General features: G+C 47.4%; 1 protein-coding gene and 1 long non-coding RNA gene across 2 annotated transcripts in view; one reads left to right on the top strand and one right to left on the bottom strand.

The window, feature by feature from the left end:
- Positions 1-17,100, top strand: part of LOC144321550 (uncharacterized) — a 168,313-nt gene that overhangs the window by 111,395 nt on the left and 39,818 nt on the right. The gene's annotated exons all lie outside the window — the stretch shown is intronic.
- Positions 4,816-8,010, bottom strand: LOC144321788 (uncharacterized). The gene is made up of 2 exons (XR_013387302.1): positions 7,837-8,010; positions 4,816-5,187 (listed from the first exon to the last, which is right to left on the bottom strand). It is a non-coding gene; the product is annotated as an uncharacterized LOC144321788 (long non-coding RNA).

Below are 17,100 nucleotides of genomic sequence, written 5' to 3'. Positions count from 1 at the left end.
ATGTGGGCAAAGTACAGCAGCAGCCTGACTCCTCCTGTCTCTCCTTTCCCAGGGAGGCTGTGCCCAGGAAAATGAAAATGGCCTCAGCCCCTCATTTACAAAGTGCTACAGGATTCCTACTGCCCCGACTGGTAGGATCGGAGCATCTCTCGGGGAATTTGCACATGTCTAAAGCCTCCAGCTGCATGGTTGGAATAGTTGGAGGCTGTCCGGTCTCACTGTGTCTCCACATGACTGGCTGGGACTTGCGTCTAGCGTGGCGGTCTGAGGGGAGTAGGACTTGTTACAGGGCATCTGGCTTCCCTTAGAGCAGGGTTTCTCAACCTTGGCACTAGTAGCATTGTGGGCCATTCTGTTTTGGGGGTTGTGTGTGCACTGTAGGATGTTTAGCAACATTCCTGGCCCCAGTCCATTAGTAGCAGCCCCTCTTCCCCCTGCCAATTTGTGACAACCAAAAACTGTCTCCAGACATTGCCAGATGTCATCTGGGAAGCAAAATTGCCTTGCGCTGAGAACCATTGCCCGAGACTGAGTATTGTAAGATGCCCAGGTGGAAGTTGCCAGGCTCCTTATGACCTGGCCCTGGAAGTTAGGCAGAGGCACTGCTTTCTGCTGGTCCCAAGCAAGCTCCAAGGCCAGCCCAGGTTCAAGAGGGAAAGGAATATATGAGGTCATGAATATTGGGAGATATGGTTCATGAGTGGGGGAGTCACCTTAGGAAACCAGATGTTTGTTGACAGGATACTGAGGGAAAACAGTGTTCCAAGACTCTCTTTATGCTTATTGTCAGCTCCTTTCAACGACTCGCTGCTCACTTTGTCCCCATTTCTGTGAAAGGCACTGGATAAAATGCAGCCTAAGTCACGCTCCTGCTTACGGAGGGGAGACAGACCCGTAACTGGAGGTTTTCAGGGTGGTGGGGTGTGTGAGAGGATAGCGAGTGCAAGGTGTGAAAGGAGCATGGGGAAGGGGCGCTCGTTCTGTAGGGGAGCTCACAGAGGGCTTCCTAGACGAGGCGGCCCTGAGCTGAGACTCCAACGGTGAGGACTCAGTCCAGCAGGTGAGGTGGGAAGGGCATTGCCGGGTGAAAGCACAGTGCGAGGAACAGCGGGGCACACACATGTGCATGCTCTGTCCACGGGCCCTTGGTGTGTAAGTGTGGGGCTGGGTGAGGTGGGAGCTGATGCTGGCAAAAAGGACAGGATGCAGTGGCCCTGTGAAGCCAGCTAAAGAGCGTGGACCTGACGCCTATCAGAGTCCTGGCTATTGGCTTACCGGTTCCTGGTCCCTAGGAAACGACACAGCACTATCTGGTAAAGCAAACAGCAGTGAGGTTTTCCTTTTGGGGTATGCATAGATGACGTCACTGAGGGCCGCAGACTTTAAGTGACTTGACTGATGTCTCATAGTGAGTTGGAGAGCTAGGATTGTACCTGGGTTTTCTGATGGCTGTACACACGCATGCACACATACATGCACACACAAATGTTGCCTAAAAAGAAAAAAAGTAAAAAGAGAGAAAAAGGAAACTGAGCAACATTTTTTTTTTTTTTAATGACTGAAGGGTTAGGGAATGCTGACTTGTGAACAATGCCTCCGTGTACTGAGGTTCTTTCTGGTGCTTGGGAGTCCACATGTCCCTTTGGTTCTTGCTCTCTACCTCTGCAGCATGATCTCTTTCAGAGGACCAGCAGCCAACCAGCAGGGACACTTCGGACCCATTTGAGGGATAAGGTGGAGGATTTGGACCCTCCAAGTGGAGGGGGCCTCCGGATAAGAGAGATCAGGATGCTAGGCAGATACCTGGCTAGACTTGGATTGAAATCCTTAAACAGTCACTCCCTGGGCTAGGCTACAGCTACCAAATGAACGCCTTTGCTGTTAAAGAAAAAAAAAAAAAAAAAAAAAAAAGGAAAAAGAAGCCTCCAATTTACTGAAGTCCAAGGCACAGTGTTTTTAATTGAGAAAGGATTTCCACATGGATCTACCCATGGGAAGCCCACACTAATAAATGTACCCTTTGTTCTCAGGATGGAGTTCCAGCTTCTTTGCATGGTATACTGAGCATTTCCCAATCTGAGCCCAGCTTCCTTTTCTATTTTCTAGCCTCATCTTTTCGCTGTTAGCAGCACCACACCCATAGTGAAATCCTTGTCCTTCCCGCAAAGGCCGGCACAGGGAACCTTTTTTCATGGCGCCCTCTCTCCTTGATGCACCTCCTTTCTCTTTTTTGTCTAGCGACTCCTACTCATTCTTTGAGATCTTGATGATTGACTTGGCACCCATCTCTGAGCACCTCTGATGAGCCAAATGCCGTGCTATGGCTAGGGGGCACAGTGATGAGTAGGACACGGTCCTTGACCTCAAAGAGACCGCAAGGGTTACTTTCTCTGTGAAAATATCTTTAATCCCTTTGGTAATTCCCAAAGCATGCTCTTAGGGTCTCTGTTACACCACCAATTACAATATGTTGCAGTTATTTGTAAGTCTGACTTCCTCCTCATTCTAAGAGGACGGAGACCACACCTGATTTGTTCATTGTTGCTCATGTTCACGATACCTCGTTCATGTCTGGGTAACAGTCAATACATATTTTTAAGTCAATTAATAAATGAACGAGTGGTGAATGAGTAAGTAAGTACAGCTTCTTGGTACTTAAGCATATGGATCTTCACCAGCATGTAGCTCACAGTGCTGGGCCAGGAGAGTGATTTTCCTACTCTGTGGACGTGTTCTGAAGATTTCTATACACGCACTTCACCTCAGAAAGCTCTTAGTGGAAGAACAGGTTTTTGACACACAGCCAGTAAACCCAATAGAGTCAAGGTGCTTTCTTTAAGAGGATTAATGAATAAGGACTTAAGAGAAGGGATGGGTGAACTGGTTACTAACAAGTAAGAACCAGCCGTCAGCTCAACCCTATTTTGGGAACAAACCAAACCAGAATCTTTAAGGTTGAGCTTGGCTTGGTTCAATTAATCCTTCTCCTTCGCTTTGTGCTTCTGCTGCTCCCACACCCACCACAGCCTCTCACTCATCTCTTTTGAATCATGAGTCACGAGCCAGTAGCACCTCCACACTCTGTTCTCTGTTGGGCCTGGTGTTTTCCTTACTTTGCTGTCGTATGAGGACAGAGGGCTTGGGGTGGAAGGAGGGACTCAGATAAATAAGCCACTTTGAGTCTTTCATGGGGAACGAAGGTCGGAGGGGGCCTCAGGATTCACAGTGAAAGGAAGATGCAGAGGAGGAAGGAGACATAGGTTGGATGGGAATCAGGGGGGAGAAAGGAAGGTAGGCGATGTTAGTGGGGGAATGTGAGCCACCGGAGCCAGATGAGGAGCCAGATGAGGAGGTTTGCAGCAGGTGGGTGAGGGATCGCAGGCAGAGTGAAGACACAGCTGGGTACTTTTTACCTCTTCTCCATGGGTGAATTCCTAGGCAACTTTCAGGATCCAAGCTGAATGCTCCTTCCTTGTGAAACCTTCTCTGGCTTCTCCGGTGTGCTCTGAATTGCTGGCATCCCTCAGTTCCCTCCTCCATTGTGTCATTTCACACACTGGTCCCGTCTTTCTCCGTCACTGTCTCTTCTAGACGGTGAGCGCTCAAAGGGCTGCGGCTTGGCATACCCTGACACTGACCATCTTTTCCTAACCCCAAATTGAGTCATGTGGCCTGGCACAGTGTGCACCACGTGGCCTAAGCCAGGCACAGAGCATCTGAAATGAGGACCATCTTAGAAAATCTGGGACACATGGTAAAAACGTGCTTAAGACGCCCTGTGCACCAAGTCAGTGGAATTTAATAGTATTCATTTTATTGTCTTTCCCTCCAAATTCCTGGGTTTCTGCCTTCCCTAATATGAAGATGCACTTTGCTGAAATGATTCATTTTATAAAATTCCTGCAGGCCAAACAAGAAGAGGCAAGCATTTAGCTTCAACGGAAATGTGTGATCTGGAAATCTGGGGTTTTGGTTCCAGTTCAGTTTATAGGTTTAGCTAGTTTCAAAGTGCTTTTTCTAACCAGGATATCAGGCAGAAAAGGAGTGCCAACAGACCCAGTGTGCAATTATTGAGCCCCTACTGTATACCAGACCCTTTCACTTACATTATTCCATTTAGAACCATCCTAGGAGACAGGTAGGTATCAGTCACATTCTGGCTCTTCGAGCTATGCCAGAATCATTCCGGCGCTAATCACCCACATCACAATCCAGACAGTCCATAAAAACTAAAAAGAGCCTTTGTTTGTTGAGAATCTAAGGTTAGTGGCAGCTCTTGTTGCCTTCATAGATGGCCTAGAATCCCTCTTCTGAGACACTGGAGGGCAGTGTGTTATAGTGGTTTGAGCTTGGGATTTAGAGTAGGAGCATTTGGGTGTGAGTTTGAAAGCTGTGTGGCCTTGAGCAAATTAAGCAACCTCTCTGAGTGTTAATTTCCTTGTCCCAAAATGGGGATGATCACCGTAATCCATACCTCACCAGGCTGTTGTAAGGTTCAAATGAAAAATGGATCTGGGAAATGCTTTGTAAACTGTGAAGAGCTGAATGCATGATTCTAATGTGATTGTAAGTACATAATTGGGAGAGGGTGTGGGGTCCAAGGCCCTTTCTGACCAAAAAATTATTGCTCTCGAAACTCCCTTAAGGATCATCCTCCTTGACTCTGGAGTTTCTTCTCAGGATTCACATACACCCTATAGGAACCCATTGCTCAAATAAGCCTGTATTCCCTGTGTTGGGGGTGGGGAGGGGTAACCCAGGTACAAATGGGAGGCCCATTTGTCGGTTTCATCTAGTCTTATAAAGGAAAGCAAGTTGTTCAGGATCCAGGACAGGTTTATTTGGCTGGAGAAGAGGAAGGGATGGGTGCCAAGCCTGGATGTTCTGGGAGGCCAGGTGAACACAAGGGCTCTGAAGACTCCAGCCTTGGGGCCTGCACTTTGCTAGAAGGAGAAGGGCAGAAATCAAAAGTGACCCCTGGTTGGAAGATGAATGTGGGCCATCAGAGAGTCTTGAGGCAGGGATGAGCTTTGTTGGTCTTCTCGTCATCCACATTGCTTTCTTGTCTTCAGTCGTTCAAGAATGTTGCCATGTCTTCGTGACCCCTCTACTATATTTCATTTGATGGATTTCTTTGTATTGATTGGCTGACTTGAGTAAATCCAGCCTCATCCGAACCAAAGATATCTGTGAGATCAAATTCTAACTATTAAAATAAGAAAAATACCTGTTCACGTACCACCTGAAATGACCCTACAGACCACCAGTTTCTGACTTTGTTAGAAACTTGTGTTTCAGATGATGCTCCCCCCACCCCAACTCCACAGCCCATCTGAAGACAGAGTCTGTTCTGCAACATCTTCAACAGGTAGTTACCTTGCATCTGTTTGCATATCTCTAGTAACATGGAGCTCACTGTCTTAGGGCAGCAATGACAGTTCTTCTGTGGATTGTACCCAAAATTTCTTACCTGTGATTCCACCCACTGGCTTTAACTCTTGTGTCATGTAGACTATATCTATTTTCACTTCCCTGCATAACTCTTTAGAAATATGAAGCCAACTTTCAGTTACCCCACACTTCAGCCAGGCTGGACATCCATAGTTCTGTTCAATGACATGATTCCCATCCAGATGACATGGTTTTAAGTATTCTTTTTTTTTTTTTAAAGATTTATTCATTCATGAGAGACACAGAGAGCGAGAGAGGCAGAGACATAGGCAGAGGGAGAAGCAGGCTCCCTGCAGGGAGCTGATGTGGGACTCCATCCCAGGACCCCAGGATCATGACCTGAGTCAAAAGCAGACACTTAACCACTGAGCCACCCAGATGCCCCGGTTTCAAGTGCTCTTGACATATTTTGTCACTCTTCTCTGACAAGACTCTAATTTTGGAGTTATTTTTTAAAATATCACTTCCAGGGTCACCTGGCTCAGTGGGTTGAGTGTCCAACTCTTGATCAGCTCAGGTCATGATCTGAGGGTGGGGAGATTGAGCCCCAAGTTGGGCTCCACACTTGACATGGAGCCTGCTTAAGATTCTTTTCCTCCTTCTCCTCCTTGCTCCCAAATAATAAAAATAAAATAAAACTTCAAGCATGGAACACAATCCCCCAGGTGTAGTCTGGACAAGTAAGGTTGAATGTGAGTATCCCCTACCTCATTCTAGATATGCTGCCACTATTAATGCTGCTTTAAAAAATGCCCTCTTACTAATATATCTATCAAGAGTCAGTAGGTCCTGTGCAAAATAATTTGCTTTTACAACAGCGCAGATGCCTTGCTATAAGTAGACATGCTCTCTCATCTCTCTCATGTGCCCACCCTGAAGCCAATAGAAGAAGGCATTTGTGGGCTAATTGACTGCCATCCTGAGCAGCATTCTCTAAATGCTTATGCAAGTGTCTCAGTAAAAATATATTGAGCAAGCATCTCTAAATGTGTACATTTCTTTACTTATAAATTATATAACATACAATTTAGCACGTGTAAAAATCAGAAATTTTAAAGTATGAGATAATCAGATATGAAAATTTTAATATATCCACCCTCACCTTACTGGATTGTCTTGCAGACTACCTGGGGATGTTTACTCCCAGAATTCAGACTACCCAGTGGCCTTCTGCTAAACAAAGCCAATCTCTGTATGAAAGAACTAAACTCCCAGTTATGATCACTCTAGCACCATGCTTAAATTAACTGTTTTTCAGACTTCCCAGAGAGTGACAGCGACATGCTTAGGTATGTACTCAGAAGAATTAAAGCAGAGAAGGGGGTGGGGGTCATCTCTACCCACCAGTCCCATTCCCATTCACCGCCCTTATTTTGCTTTCTCCACACAAATATCCCAACTTTCCCTTTCCCCATGGCTTCATCTGTCTTCTACTCTGCATCCTTTGTGCATTTTATCTCAAAGGACCAGAGATGTCTTTGGAATGCACAGAAGTGTGATGACATGCTGAAGAGGTAATTGTGATTTTGGGTGCCAGAGAAGTAAGGAGGAATCTTTGAAATAAGATTCCTTCCGACGTCAAAACCCCAAGGAACAAACTGGAAGTGATCTGGCCTTGGCATGAGTTCAGAGGAGCGTGAACAGAAGGAGGGTAGATGTAAAGTCACTCTGTGGGGAGAGGCTGGAACCACTGTCTGGCTTTAACCAGGAGAAGAGGGGGTGGGGCATCAGGGGTATCTTCAGATGCTCAAAGAGAGTTAAGCAGATGGGGCCCTTGGGTATATCAGAGGGGTCTCTTGGGTTCAATATAAGGAAAATAGTCACAGCTCTCTAAAGACTGGCTGGACTGTGAGAGCCAGGCTTTCGCTTTGCTGGAGGATTTTAAGTGTGAGTTAGGCAAGCAGCTGATGGGAGGCTAGAAGGCTGACAAGTCCCCTTGAATCCTAGTATTCTGAGCTACAGGACAGAGTGGGACATTGACCAGAGGGACTCCAGTTTCACCTGATTCCCTGAGGGGCCTGGCTCCCCTGCTTGGAGTTCTGACATCTCCACTCCTTTCTGCAGGCACGAGGTTGCCCCCTTTTGTGAGGCCAGGGACTAACAGGGTAGGTTGATCTGGAGCACCTTTGGTATGGCACGGAGCCCTGGTAGATGACCACCTGCCATAGCTGAGGCAGAGTTAGCTGGGTGTGCACGAGCTTTCAAGGGACACAGCACCCACATTACTTTTGCCCTCAGCGGGCACCTCTATTCTGGATGTTTCCTTATGAGTTTCTTCCTTGAGTCATTAAGAAAGGTAAGAGATCTGAGAACCTCTGGGCGACTTTCTCTTTCCTGAAGATAAGAAGAAGACATTGAGCATCATCCCTCATAGGCCAGTCTCACCTCCTATTGGCAGCCTTGGATCCTTTGGAGTCTGGGTCAACACAGTCTGCTAATCTGGCCTCAGGAATGGCCTGGGGATCCATTGGTCCCCTCTGCATTTTTTCTGTGTCCAGGACAGTCACAAGAGCATCTTGCTATTTGCTCTTCTGGCCCCCAGACTCTCTCCGTAGAGTGAACATCCTGAAAAATAATGTGATTACATCCTGTTCTCTATACACAAGATAACCACCCACACCCAGCCCTTTGTGATGTGATGTGCAACCTCCCCTGCTTCCTCTTCATGCAGGAGCCCCTTCTTGCCACACCTTCTCTATACCCCCTGCTATGGGGACTCCAGATCTTTGCTTATGTGGTTTTGGTTTTTCAGAATACCCCGTCCACCTCTTCTGCTTGGGAAACTCCTGATCCTCACTTAAGACCTTTTCAAATGTCACATTTTCATTGAAGTCTTCCTTGACCCTCCCAGACAGAGTGAGAGGGGAGTTTTAGTTGGCTGCTTTGAGTCCTCCTAGCCAGCCTCTGCTGTGTTTCACCTGCCTGGTGGTAAGCCCAGTTCTGTGGCTCATGCGTGTGTGCTCACCAACTGCAGGGACGGAGCTGTGCTTATGGTGGCACTTTGTGCTCAGGAAGTACTAGTCACAGGAGTGAATAATCACATCCCTAGCCTATAATTCATTGACTTTCTGACTGTCTTATAAAGAGGCATGATATTAGGCTTGCCCGTTAGAAGTCAGCAGAAACGGCCTCCCATTTTCTCCAGAACTATTGATCTGCAGCAGAGAGAGTACTGTATTACTTTGCAAAGGGCTATTGTAACAGTATCACGAACTGAGTGGCTTAAGCAACAGAAACGGATTGTCTCACAGTTCTGGAGACCAGGAGTCTGAGATCAAGGTGTCGGCGAGGTTGATTTTTCTCCAAGGACTATGAGAGAGAATCTGTTCCATGCTCTTCTCCCAGCTTCTGGTGGTTCGCTGGCAACCTTTGGAGTTCTTTGGCCCACAGGAGCCAATCTCTGACTTTATTTTAACATTATGTTCTTCTCGCATTTGTGTCCAAATTTTCTTTTTTTAGTAGGGCGCTAGTCATATTGGATTAGGGCCCACTCTAATGACTTCATTTTAACTTGATTACCTCCATAAAGACCCAAATGGGGTCATACCGAGGAACCAGGGGGTAGAGCTTCAGTATGTGATGTTTTGGGGGGACACAATTCGGCTCATAGCAAGTACCATGTCACTGGGAACATGACTTCGCCTCTCTGAGCGTCCCTTTCCATGCCTGCAGAATGGGAGACCAGACTGACTCCATAAACTCCGAGGCCCCATTTCTAATATGTTCTCTTTCACTTTGGAAAGTCCAGTGGTAACTTTGTTTTCATTCATTCATTTAACGTATATTTATTGAGTGCCTACTATGTGCCGGGCACAAGTTGTGCTCCATAAGCAGAGTTCTTTCCAATGGTTTGTGCCCTTCCTGCCAGATGAGACAGAGCAAAGCGCCTCTGATATATCTGTGGTCGGCATCTTCAGTGGAACCTGTGTCATTCGATTGGGAATCTGCACCATCAGCTTTGTGAATATTGGTTTCACAATCTGAAGAATAGACTTGTGGCTGCCAAGTTTAAATCTTAGGCATCATCTGGTTATGAAATCTGTTTGGAAACACGAGGAGTGAGTTCCTTTGCTCAGTCATTCTCCGATCCCATGTTTCTGGCTTCAGGATGCTCGGGCACCCTGTATTCATCCAGAAAGCAGTAGCATCCACCTGTGGGCCTACCTTGTCCAGAACTGATTCTAAATGTGCGTAACGTAGCCAGGTATCCACCCAGCAGGGAGCTGGGACTGGGCACATCCAGGGGGTGGTAGGTGAGCCCATTGCCCTGGATCATTCCCTGGGGCCTCCCACTTCCCTCACCAGAACCATGTTTATTGTTTAAAAAGCTCCTGTGGGGCCAGTGCTAGTCTTGCACTCTGGGACCTGTGGTAAGCACTGAAGTGCTTTTTCTCGATCTTTCCCTCAGCCTCATGAAGTGGGAACTATAACTGTGACCATTTTATAATGAGAAACTGAGTTGCTACGTATTAAATCAACTCTTGAGGTTGTGCAATTGGGCAGGGGCAGAGCAGGGTCTCACGTCCAGGTGTGTTTGACCTTAAAATGGGGACTTTTATTTTCTGTTCTCCTGCCGTTTCCTAGTACAGGGATTGATCATATCCTCTCTTGCTAAAAACAATCCGTGGCTCCGTATTGTGTACAGCGAGGGCTATCTAAGCAGAGATATGAGAACACTGCGACGCTGAGCGTAACATTTTGTATTTGGGTGTGAGTGTATTTTCTGGGGAGAGGATTCAGAGCTCGGCCAGATGCTCAAAGGGTCCCGGACTTCAAAGTCTAACATACACATGCCTTCGAGAGGCGGTTAAGACTCATCGTTGTCAGACCTCCACGTTTGTCACTGGGGTTATTCCCCACCACTTCCTCCCTGTGCAGTTCTGTCGTTGTGAACTTCTGACAATTTTCTAGAAGGTTCCCCGCACTCTCACACCTGGCCGGCACTTATGTGGTTTCCTCTGCTGGTGCTGCCTGCTGTCTTCTTCCTCACCGGGGGAACTCCAGCTCATCTTTGAAGGTCTCGCTCAGATGCCACTTATGCCAAGCTGTCCTCAACCCTCTCAGGCAACGTCGTTTGCTCCTCCTGCTCTTTGCTGGTGTGGGCTTTGCTCCCACGATGCATGTAGGACTCACGGCATCCCCTGGGAGCTGCAGAGCAGTTGTTGACCCCTGAAGAGTCCAGAGTCTTCTTCATTCTTCTCTCTTGCCTGATAGAGGGCCTGACCTAGGATGAACATGCAGCAACCATCTATTGAGCAGAATTTTATTTTATTTTATTAAAAAGTTTTTTAATGGAGTTCAATTTGCCAACATATAGCATAACACCCAGGGCTCATCCCGCCAAGTGCCCCCCTCAGTGCCCATCACCCAGTCACCCCAACCCCCCGCCCACCTCCCCTTCCATTACCCTTTGTTCGTTTCCCAGAGTTAGGAGTCTCTCATGTTTTGTCACCCTCACTGATATTTTCACTCCTTTCCCTTTATTCTCTTTCACTATTTTTTAGATTCCCCAAATGAATGAGACCATATAATGTTTGTCCTTCTCCGATTGACTTATTTCACTCAGCATAATACCCTCCAGTTCCATCCACGTTGAAGCAAATAGTGGGTAATTGTCGTCTCTAATGGCTGAGAAATATTCCATCGTATACATAAACCACATCTTCTTGATCCATTCATCTTTCGATGGACACCGAGGCTCCTCTCACAGTTTGGCTATTGTGGCCATTGCTGCCAGAAACATCGGGGTGCAGGTGTCCCGGCGTTTCACTGCATCTGTGTCTTTGGGGTAAATCCCCAGCAGTGCAATTGCTGGGTTGTTGGGCAGGTCTATTTTTAACTTTGAGGAACCTCCACACAGTTTTCCAGAGTGGCTGCACCAGTTCACATTCCCACCAACAGTGCAGGAGTGTTCCCCTTTCTCCACATCCTCTCCAATATGTGTTGTTTCCTGCCTTGTTAAGTTTCCCCATTCTCACTGGTGTGAGGTGGCATCTCATTGTGGTTTTGATTTGTATTTCCCTGATGGCAAGTGATGCGGAGCATTTTCCCATGTGCGTGTTGGCCATGTCTATGTCTTCTTGAGCAGAATTTTAAAAACACTGAGTCATTTAGCTTTCTCTGAGCGCAATAATATAGGGAACACGTTTTCAGACTCTAGCCTTGGAAGACAGTATGAAGTACTCCTTTGTAGGCTACATGTGCTCTTCTAGTTCTTCCTTTCTGGAAATATGTGATTTGGGGAATGAAATTTGTGCAACAGTAGACCCTGGACAGAACAGAAAGAAAGCTAGACCAGCCTGGGATCAGCCTCTGTGCAGTGACTGGTGGAGACACACTGGTCAGATGTGATAGTGAGATATTGGACTTGCTCCACTTATCTCTCTGTCTCCTACCATCTGTCTGTCCAACCATCCATCCATCCATCCATCCATCCATCCATCCATCCAACCACTGCATGAAACATCTTCCCTAGTAAGATTTTCTTTCCCTTTTCTCCCTTCCATTCTCATCCCTTCTCTTTCCTTTTCATATTCTGGAACCAGACTATTTAGGTTTGAATCTTCATTTCATTTGCTAGCTCTAAGCCTCGATTTCTTCATAGATAAAATAGGGCATAACTGTGCACTAGAGGATGTTGTAAGGAGTTAATTAAATGAGTTAATACACATGAAACTCTTAAGACAGTGTTCGGTCAACCTCAGTGATTCTTGTTTTTACTTTTCTTTTGTGGCCTGTCTCCTCTCTCCCTCTTTGGGTCTCATTTACTCTCCTTTTCTCAATCTCAGCCTTTTTGTCTTCTCCTCTCCCTCCGAGTCCTGGTTCTAGGAGCTCATAGACCTCTGCCTCTCCTTTCCTGAGCCACTGTATGGGAGGATGGTGCCAGGAGGGCAGAAGGGTCTCAAGCACCTGCTCTGGGCCCATGAGGCCTCTAGGCTGCCCCAGGAGACCCACATCCTCCAGGCCTGCAGGAGCTGCCTGGGTCTTGGTTGTCATCACCAGCCTGGCCCTGTGATTCTTTTCCTCAGAGCCCTCCTGGGCATCCCTGTTGTGAACTCAGACACAGGACTCCCGCAGCAGGCAGTAGTGGGGAGTTGGCTGGAGACCCTTCCTCCTCTTCCCTTCCTCATTGGCCATTCTTTTCCTTCCGCATATGGTGAGGAAGACCGGAAACCTTTCACTCATTCTTTGCCTTAGAAGGTTCTGTATAGCAAGGGGAAGAGTAAGCCTTGCTTGGGCCCTCTCTCATCACACCTGAGCCGTGAGCAAGGCTTATATCAACTTCTGGCCTATGAAAGCAGAAAGCCCCCTTCCTTTAACTGCTGCTCACTGGTGGCCTCAGCCCCAGAGGCTCTCCTCTCTTCCCACCTCTTACTCTCCCGTCGGGGCCCTCCTGTTAGCTGCTGCGTGTCTACTTCCATTAGGTATGAAAGCTCCCACTTTCATTTATTATGTTATTCTTCTAAGAAAATGCATGAGCCAAACCTAAACATATATCTACATATTCAGAGGGGATTTTATTCCTTGAGAGCTGAAAACTGATACGAAATCTCTATTTTTTTTTAACCTTGCTTTTGGATAATGCAACTTTAGCGTGAAGAGTCTGTTTAAATGTTTTATTCTTCTCTTTCCTAAGTAAATACACAGTCTGGCTTCAGTCCATCAAGTATCCAAATGAGGCAAAAATCTGCCACAATGAGCTTGCCTAAGGATTTCCAGTTGAGTGAAATCTCTGAGATCTGAGCTGCTTATTGTTGGTGTTAACTGGTTGATGTTCCTGTTTTCCAGGAAGGCTGGATGGGGGACAGAGATTCCCTGTGTCCTTTCCCCCCACCCCAGCTGATTTCTAATTTTGCCCTCGGGGCAGCTCCCAGGGATGCTGGGCATCCCTGCAACCCTGTCTTGCAGTCTTCCAGCACAGAGGGAGGTGCTTCCAGAGAGAGATTTGACTTCCTTGAAGGAAGCTCTGCTTCACAACCCCCACTCTTCCCAGGTGGGGACCTGGCTGGTAAATAGAGTTAGGGTCCTGCTTGCAGAATTTTGGTAGACATGCAAGGTATTGGTGAGCAGGGGGGCCCTTTCCTAGTTTGCAGGGCAGGCTGCAGGCTATCTTGCAGGTTTCTAGAACACAGAGGGCACTGAACAACCTCCCAGGCTAATAGGCGTTTATTTCTTTCCTCCTTCACTCAGCAAGTAGTGAGTGAGTTCCAGGTACCATGCTGAGCCCAGAGGAAACCAGAGTGAAGGGCACATTGGCCCATTCTCAAGGGGGCTCAGACTCAGGAGAAATAGAAATGTAAATAAGCAGCTGAGTGCAGAGTCTTAGGGCAGTGTAGGCAAGGGGACTATAAAAAGGCAGGGTAGGGATCACCTAGTCTCATTTATTGTTTTTGTCATTTTTTTTCATCCAGCATTTTTGGTCATTTTTTCCACCCAACTCTGATGCCTACTGAATTTGCATTCTGGGTTAGCCTGCTCAGGTTTATGACTTGCGTATCTGTCAGGAATAAGTGTTTTTAACTTCCTCATGGGATTCTCAACAAAAGTAGGCCACCAACTCCCAATTGTTCCCCAGGGGAGAACTTAAATTCTGCAAATCTAAAAACCACGTCGATCTTATTCAGTACTATACACACAGCATCTAGTTGCAAGGTTATTAAAGAATAGATACTCAATAAATATTTGTTGAATGAATAATAAAAAGGCAGATGAAGAGAAGATGGTCTATGGAATGGGCACGCAAGCTTTAACAAGAAGAGCCTGTTGAGATACAGATTCCCATCCCCAAAGACTGTTCAGTAGGTCTAGGGCGGAGCTGGGAATGGGCATCTCTCATGGGCTCCCAGGGGTGTCTGCTGTTGCTGCTGCTGCTGCTGTCAGGGCCATACTTTGGGGAGCGCTGGCCTGGTGGGGGAAGGGGGGGACTTCCTCCCTGTTGGAGATTAATGATAAGAAATGGTGTTGGATCCTAGTCTCATAGGACCACCATGGGGTTTGACCCTCCCCACCTCCTCACCTCAGTACTGTCACATGGGACAGGTCCAAGTGAATAGGGTTCTGTACAGGTGTACAATAACAGCCGTGATGCAGGTGTTTAAGCCAACGAGTGGGAATATGAATGTGTGCCTTGAGCAGTCACCTCATTAAGTGAAATATAGGGCTATTAAAATATCTCTGCTTGTGAAACCCTTTTGTCTATCACACGGATCATAGTCCCTTCTTATGCAATCAGCTTCTTCAAGGAAAAGGACCTGCTCTCGTGCAATTTGGGTTTTTACTTATTCATCATCACTGCCTATTCATGCTGACTAAGTTTTAATTGTCTTCGAAATTGAGCAAAGAGCCCAGTGCAGGTGACTGGGGTGTGCTAGGGTCTCTTGCTGAACTGCTCAAGCAGGCACTGACTCCAGGCAAGGGGTGGCTTTTGACTGCCTCATGCGACAGTTCTGAGTGAAGAGGCCCAACTCGGTCTCCGTGAGACTCTGTGCTCTTTTCCCTCTCCGCACATCTTTGGGGGCTGGCTGGCATGCCTGCCTAGATGTACTGCAGACTTCACCTGTCAGGAGTACATTTGTAGTCCCTCTGGAAAGCTGTCTGTCATCTGATGAAATAAGCAGTGTGGTGACGTGGGAAGAGTTTTAGAGGCTTTCAGGATCCCTTTGGGTGTTGCTTCCCCTATGACCTGGACGGAGTCAGGTTCCTCACCTCTCTGCACTTAAACAACCCCTGGCCTTCTCTTCATGGCCTACAAGAGGCATTATGGAAACTGCAGGCCACACATCTGCCTCCTTTGCTACATTTGGAGTTTCTTGAACATGGGGATCATCTCTTGTTTCTACTTCAGCTGTAGAGTCCAGAACAGGACCTACAATATGATAACAGCCCCTTGGTTGCCATTGAACTGGTGGGGAGTCACATAGTCCTATGTTGGCATCCTAGTGGGGCTGCTTGCTGGCTATGTGATCTCTCAATCATTTCCCTGAGCCTCACTCTCCTTTTCTGAAAAATGAGGATGATAATGTGTTGTCTGAGTGTTGGCTTTCCTGTACCAGGCCTGATTGTACATGCTTCATGCATGATGTCTCATTGAGTCTTCATAACTGCTATGTGTGGGTATTAACATTAACTCTATTCTTGGTTAAGAACACTGAGGAATGGGGATCCCTGGGTGGCGCAGTGGTTTAGCGCCTGCCTTTGGCCCAGGGCGTGATCCTGGAGACCCGGGATCGAATCCCACGTCGGGCTTCCGGTGCATGGAGCCTGCTTCTCCCTCTGCCTGTGTCTCTGCCTCTCTCTCTCTCTCTCTGTGACTATCATAAATAAATAAAAATTAAAAAAAAAAGAACACTGAGGAACATGGGATGCCTGGGTGGCTCAATAGTTGCGCATCTGCCTTCAGCTCAGGGCATGATCCTGGGGTCCTAGGATTGAGTCCTGCATTGGGCTTCTCGCATGGAGCCTGCTTCTCCCTCTGCCTGTGTCTCTGCCTCACTATGTGTGTCTCATGAATAAATATAAAATCTTAAAAAAAAAAACAAAACAAAACACTGAAGAACAGAGAAGCTATGGAGTTTTCTCAGGTTACCTGATAAGTAGGGCAAGAAGTGGGGCAAGAATCAGGATTTGGATTCTGGCCGCCTGATGCCACAGCCTCCAGAATTACATACTGTAGTAGTGGTTCTTAACTTGGGTTGATCCTTCCTCTAGGGACATTTGGCAATGTCTGGAGATGATCTGGATTGTCACAAGGGGTGAGAGGAAATGCTGCTGGTACCTGGCACATAGAGGGCAGGGATGTTGGTAAGCATCCCACGATGCATGAGACGGCCTCCCAGCACACAGGATTATCTGTTCATAGTGTCTTGATGGAGAAACCATGCACTATACCATCCTGCCTTAGTGAAGTCAGGTGGGCTAAGAGCCAGGCCCAGAGCAGGCCCATGACAAATGACACTTCGTTCTTAAAGTTTGCAGGTTGCAGCCCTGGGAAGAGGGATCAAGCGGTTTCCAGTTTCCTTCAGCAGCTCGAGTTTTCTTCCTAATGGTTCCCGGCTGCTTGGCATCTTGGTCTCAGGAGTTCCTGTCTTTGTGAGACGTGCTGACAGTTACCAAGAGTCAGGGCAGAACTTTCCTTGGTAGAAGTCCAACTTCCCTGAGAGCTGGCAAGTTCAGACATTCCACACAGAGAGCGCGCCTTCCCGAGAAGACTCCTGGCCTCTGACCCCATGGCACACACAGCTCTGGAGGGAGCTGGGTCTTGTGCGGTGTTTCCTCTTTCTGTGGGAGCCCACATTTCTCGCCCGTTGCACAGAAGGCCTTGGGAGTGCTTGCCACCATCAATGAGGTCTTGATGGGAACACACTGTATCGTTCTGGCCCTTGAAAGGGAATGAGCCAGGGATGAAGGTGACAAATGACTTGTCAGCTGGAGCAGTGAAAACACCCGGTGCACTGGCCACTTTGGTTGGTAGGCAATGAGATTGTGGCTTTTTTTTTTTTTTTTTTTTAAGATCATGGCTTTACCACTGACCTGCAAGGTGGCCTTGGGCAAGTTCTGGACCTGACTTCTTTCACTGTCAAGGTGATGACCTCATTCCCGCTTTAGGGAAGCTCCAGGGAATAACCCCAGGGTCAAATGGCACCCAGGGAT

Source organism: Canis aureus, chromosome 10, assembly GCF_053574225.1.
Source record: "Canis aureus isolate CA01 chromosome 10, VMU_Caureus_v.1.0, whole genome shotgun sequence".
NCBI lineage: Eukaryota > Metazoa > Chordata > Mammalia > Carnivora > Canidae > Canis > Canis aureus.
This window is presented reverse-complemented; position numbering and strand designations above follow the sequence as displayed.